Genomic DNA, 6,000 nt, shown 5'->3' on the forward strand with positions numbered 1-6,000 from the left:
TAGAGTAGAGTAGTAGGTAGAGAGAAGCTTCCTCCTTGTCCTCACCCTGAAAAGTAACATAATTTCATCTTTTCTAGTAATTCCTGTATTTTTTCATGAGCTCTCACATGCTACTTACTGACTCTTTTCCTTTTATTAAAAAACAACCACAAGACAGACACAGATAGATATTTTCAGTAGAGTCAGACCAGTTAGCACTAATATTTATGTGGTGCTTATTGAACTTCAGAATTAATACTGTACACATAATAAAGTTAGTAGCTTCTGAGCATCACAGTCTTATTCAGCTTTTTGACTCTTCTTTACAGGAAGACAGTGTTGGAAACAGGACTTGCAGACACAACAAGAGTCTAGCAATTCCATTCACTTTAGGTCCTGGTTTGCATGTGGCTTCCTTGCAAATTACTTTAAAGAAATAAAATATACTAAAACTATAAGTAAAATGCAGTACCTAAAACCATTTCAGTCATTTAGTTCAAGATCCAACACCAATGAATAAGTCACTTTTTTCTGTCTCTGAGACAAATCACTACACCTGCAAGTAGAAGATGTATGTAGGCACTATCTCCCTCTCCTAATTGACAAAAACCCTATTGGTGTGAAGGGCTTAGTAAATAAATGACATTTGAATTCTTTTTCTAGTAAAATAGTTTTGATTAAATGGTTCAAGTAAGCATCAAAATTAAAAGAGAAACAAACAAAAGGGAAAGGTGACTATATCTTTGCTGGAAACAAATGTATCATTTTCATAAGCCTGCTACATTCAGAAAGGGAAGTTGGATAAGCGAGGTGAAAAATGGATACAAAGATCATTGATTTCTTACATTTTTGATAAGTTTATTTTTAAATTTATGTTCTGCTTTTATTTTCTCTAACCTATTGATAAAGGAAAACAAAAGGTACTCTAGGATTCAGTTAAGTGACTTTGATTTCTTTTAGGTAACTCTTGTAATGTTAGAAAAGTAACTTGTAATTTGGCTTCAAATCATAGACACATCAATTGGTTTCTGTAGCATTTGATTTTTTTGTTATTTGTGCTGGTCCTTTCTCTGACTTGGTGATGACTGTATGGAGGGATTTGCTCAACGGTTGTTCTGAAGCCGCGTAATATTAGTCTATGGTCAGCCAGACTGACATAACAACTTAAAAGTTATTGCTATCAAAAGCAGGAGGTGTTGCGTGGTTCCTTTGTTCTTCCTTGTGTTAGTTCACCCTCCTGTGAGCTGACTGAGCTTGAGAATTTTATGATCTGGCTAAGCTAAAGTATCTGTTTCCCCTGAAAAGAAAGAGATTTTACTCTATCCAGTCACTTCATTCCCTAGCTCTTCCTGGGAAGGGTGTTGTTAGGCAATTTTAATATTTAGCTATGGTGAATCAGTAGGGACTGCTGAGGTCTACAACGTTGAAATATTCTAGGACCCAGCTTCCTTCCCAGCATTCTTTCATACCACAGTGGGATACTCCCATGGTTTGAAAGTCTATGTCATTTCTCACCTGTCAACTTTTTTCCCAAGCTTCCTATCTGTTCAGTCCTGTGAGGTATATCTTACAGCTCTTATTTAAATAATGGTATGACTGGTGAAGTAAGAATGATTGCATCTATTCTGAAATATCCTAAAGATTAGGTACTTCTTCATGTACTACCCTGGTTCAAGTCCATAGCTAAAAATAGCACATATGAGACAGATTTCAAAGGCTGTGAGGAAAAAAAAGTAAAATTATGAGAAGGTAGTGGAAAGAATTACTGTATTTAATATTTTTTTCCTTGTGTTCTATATTGTATCAAAGTGCTGGAGACAGCTAAGATTTATAGAAAAAGCAATAATATATAGTGGAATAAAGACAGCCTGTCCCTTGGATGCTGTTTTTTTCTGTAAAACACTCTTTCTGGAAGTGATTTCAATAAGGAGACTATGGGGTTTGCTGCACTGGAGTTGGGATCTTGTTCTGTGTCAGAGTAGCTTAAAGGACCCAAAGGTAGGTGTGAGAAAAAATGGAATGGCAAAGTTATCACTCTTGGTATTCAGAAGGGGATTTGAGGTGTTAAATTCAGAAGACAAATGAAAGCTCTTGTACACCTGGAGGGACTAAAATGCAAAAGATATATAGAAATTCACACATGCAAATGGCTCAGGGTTACCGTAATAAGGAAGGAGACTCAGTGAAAATGTTTACTCAGTCTTCTGGTGGTGATGTTATCTTGACAGCTGGAAAAAAGTGAGCAGTGCTGTCCCCCAGAGATGTTTGGGTTTTTTTGATTTTGTTTTAAGATGTTGTTTTATTCAGTATATTCATCAATGACCTGGAAAAAGGAGTGCATGTTGAGTGATACTTGAGTGATGTTAAACTCTTTTGGGTAATCAAATGCTGTACCGGTGGCAAGAACTCCAGAAAGCCTCACAAAACTGAATGGGTAAAAAGATGACAGGTAGGCTTTGAGGTAGATTAATGTAAGGTAAAGCACAGTATTATCTGCCAATCCCGGAAATATAAACTCAGAAAAAATCTTGGAGGTGTTGTTGACACTCTGAAATCTTTGGCTCAAAGTGCAGCAGCAGCCAAAAAAGAAAAAAAAATGTTAGGTGTCATCAGAAAGAGTACTGAGACCAAGACAGAGGGCAGCATGCTACTATGGGAAACCTTGATGTAGCTTGATCTTAAGTGAGTACAGTGTGCAGTTCTGGTCTGGAAGGGCACAACAGATTTAAAGAAAAGTATGGAGAAAGATAACTACAATGATCAAGGGGATAGATTGGCTGTCTTACAAGGAGAGCCCAAAGGGGTTAGGAGTCTGACTGTGAGAGGACAAGGCTGAGAGGCATATGATCAGATTTTACAAATCAGGAAGGCACTGGATAAGGTGAATGCAGAACTGTTGTATGAAGAATACTAGAACTAGGCGGCATTTGCTATTCTGGAATCTGCTGCCAAAGGAGGCTATGAAAATATACAGTATCAGCAGGTTCAAAAATGGAGTAGACAAATTAATGGGCAACAGATCCATAAAAGGATTCAGAATGGAATAGGCAGGGGTATACCATCTTGTGCAAACCAGACATGTAACATGCCTATTAACGCAACTGTGGATGCTGGGAGTGTACAATGGACAACAGGAAGTAAATAGTTACTTAACTAGTTACTTAAATAGTATCTCCTTTTGCTATTGCTCTTGTTTTATATAAACGAAAGCATAAATTCAGTCTCCTACTACCTCAAATTATGCAATCAGGTTTCCTGCATTTGGGGAAACTGCAGGGAGCAGCACACTGGAAGTGCAAGGTATGAATCTCACTGGGAAAACTGCATTTGGGATCGTGGTGCTGCTGTTGGCTACTGAAAAACAGGCTAGATGGACTATTGGTCTGTCTCAGAAGGGCATTTTCCATGTCAAGGAGGTTCTGTGTGTTTCTCTGGCTAAGGTACAGAGCTGCCCTTCCATTGTACTCTGCTATTTTTACACAATGTTTTTACAGATAAAAAACTGAGATACAGGCACTTCTATGAGGAGAGTACTGTTTTCTAGGATGTTCTTTGGGATGTTCATTGTCCCTTGAACATAGAGATGTGAACAGTATCTTCAAGAAATTCTGTGTAAAATTTTGGGTCTTCATAATCTGGCTTTCTCTGTATGTCATACTGTAAGCAAAACATTAATCATTTTGTGTATATATTGTGAATTTTTCTTAAGATTATACACATTTTTGGTAAGTAACATCATACATTTATCCTTACTTTTGCCTGTATTTCTAGAAGAGGGCAAAACTAGTAAAATGAGTCTGCTTACAGTCATCCAGATGTGACATTTCTGGGTGAGGCGCTGAGTCCACCTTCAGGAACCTGCTCGTACAGATCGCACAGCATAGTTCTTCTTTTCAGGACTGAATCAGAGAGGCACTGGGTACTTGGTCTTCCCTCCCTAAGGTAGAATATAGGTCCCCACACAGCGGCATTAAAACTTCCCAAAGTATTTTCTGAAGAAACTCCTGTGAAACACATCTAAGTCAACAAATGACCGTTGAGACGGCGGTGTTTTGACTCTCCGGTCACAGATGGGGCTGGCGCTCGGGGCAGCGGCGGCTCCATGCTGCCTCCTGCAGCCCCGCGCCGGCGGCGTTGACCGTTGGGCGCCCCCTCAGCGCCCCAGCGGCCGCCCGGGGGCCGCAGCGCGGGCGCCGTGGGGGCGCGCGCCGCTCCTCAAACAGCGGGCAGCGCCGCGCGAGCCGAAGCGGGGTCTCCGCTCGGTGTGAAGCTCAGCAACGGATTTCTTCCCGCAAGGAGAAGCGCTGTCGTGAGGGCTCCCTCGTGAGGGCTAGGAGCGCTATTACCGCTGAGCCGTAGAGAGCCAAACGCCATTAATTCCTCTAGTAAGCATCTTGGGCTGTATGTGTGTGCGTATGTGTTTGCGTGTGTCTGTTGTATTTTGACTATCTCAAAATTAAGAGGTGGTGAAGAAAGGGAGGAATACCTCTAAAAAGTTGTCCTCTGAAATCCTAAAGAGCCTAAGTTCTGGCATGAATGAAGGCCAGGCAGTAACTGGGGAGCTGGCCTCTGGTTGTGCTGTTACCAAGGCACTGCACCTTATTTCACTTTCAAATCATTCCTAGGCATCCTGATACGAGACGAAAGTGTTAAGTGCTACTGTAGTCTGTTCCATCAGTAAAAGGGAGCAAAAGATAAACATATTTGCAAATGGAGTATGGCAGCACAATAGTTACTTTCACAATTATACACATGGTTTTGCAACTTCAATAGCTATATGAATATTCAGCTTCTCTACTGTTTTGTACATATCACTATACACATGTGCAAGTGCTCCATAAAAAAAAAAAAGATATGTTCCATAACTTAAAAGTTGATATCTAGGTAAGCCAGCACAATGGGAGGACTGTGTGGAAAATAGTTCAACTTCCATGAAAAAAATTAGATCCATGACTGCAAGTGCAGGATCCTTCCCAGTAATAATCAGTAATATAAAATTACTAGACAAAATATTTTTCTCTTTTATGCCTGTGCAGTAGTACTTTCATTTTGCAGAAGAGTAGGACAAACACTTCACTCTCAGAAATGTAAACAAGGGTAGTTTTGGGCCTGAAAACTTATTTCTATGTAATAGTTTTTGCATTTTATCCTGATAGGATGGATGTAGATTTGGTTAGAAGATGAGGGTTTTTAACTGAGTTTAAAACTTGAATGAAAGTAAAACAAGCTGTTTTCAATGTGTTAGTGAAAGCTTGAGGAACTTATTTAAAGATTTAAAATATTAGTTATAACATCTTGGCTAACATATGTTTTAAAAAAATGATTGTATCCCACCATAGACAAAACCCTGAGTGTATTTCAGCAGATCTGCTGAGTAGGACTTTCACATTTTTTAAATCATAACACTTTAAACGCATCTATTGTCTTCAGGCATCTCATTCATAAATGTAGCATTTTATCTGTAGCAGTGAGATGAAAATTTTTTCCCAACTTTTCTGTTCATATTTTCCTGTAAGAGTGCCCCCTGAAAGTCTTGCACTCATTGAAGCAAAACCAAAAGGTTTGATGAACAATTGCTACTACTTTTTTTCTGCTTTCTCCACGGTTAAGCATCTTTATTCCTCATTGTTTTATAATAAGCCTTTTATAATTCATGTTGTCTTGGAGAAATATTTATTTAATTAATTTGCATAGCAGAACAGCAAGTAATATACCACAGTTCATCTGTCAACTGATTGCACTGGATTTGGGCCATTTGCTCTATCTCCTGTGCACGGTCTTTGATTTGCAAAACTGTTGGCAGTTTATACTGCTAGGATTGCTGAAGTAAGGTCGCCTGCTTGCCTGGAAGCCTCGTGGTAGTTTTTCTAAGTCTTTTCTCGCTTTAAGCCGTGATTCACAGAGCGGTGTGTAACTACTGAACGTCTTCCGGGGAGGTAGGGTTCGTCGCCGCTTCCCTTGCTGGAAAGTGAGGGCTGTATCGGGCCCCGGGGCACGAGGATGCAAGGCGCGGGGGGGCGG

At 39.9% G+C, this 6,000-nt stretch overlaps 1 non-coding gene across 1 annotated transcript; it reads right to left on the reverse strand.

The window, feature by feature from the left end:
* Nucleotides 1-3,179: 3,179 nt before the first annotated feature.
* Nucleotides 3,180-3,341, reverse strand: LOC112972717. Its single transcript, XR_003255760.1, has one exon. It is a non-coding gene; the product is annotated as a U1 spliceosomal RNA (small nuclear RNA).
* Nucleotides 3,342-6,000: the final 2,659 nt, after the last annotated feature.

This window comes from Apteryx rowi, unplaced genomic scaffold (assembly GCF_003343035.1).
Source record: "Apteryx rowi isolate R43461 unplaced genomic scaffold, aptRow1 scaffold_1148, whole genome shotgun sequence".
In the NCBI taxonomy this organism is placed as follows: Eukaryota; Metazoa; Chordata; class Aves; order Apterygiformes; family Apterygidae; genus Apteryx; species Apteryx rowi.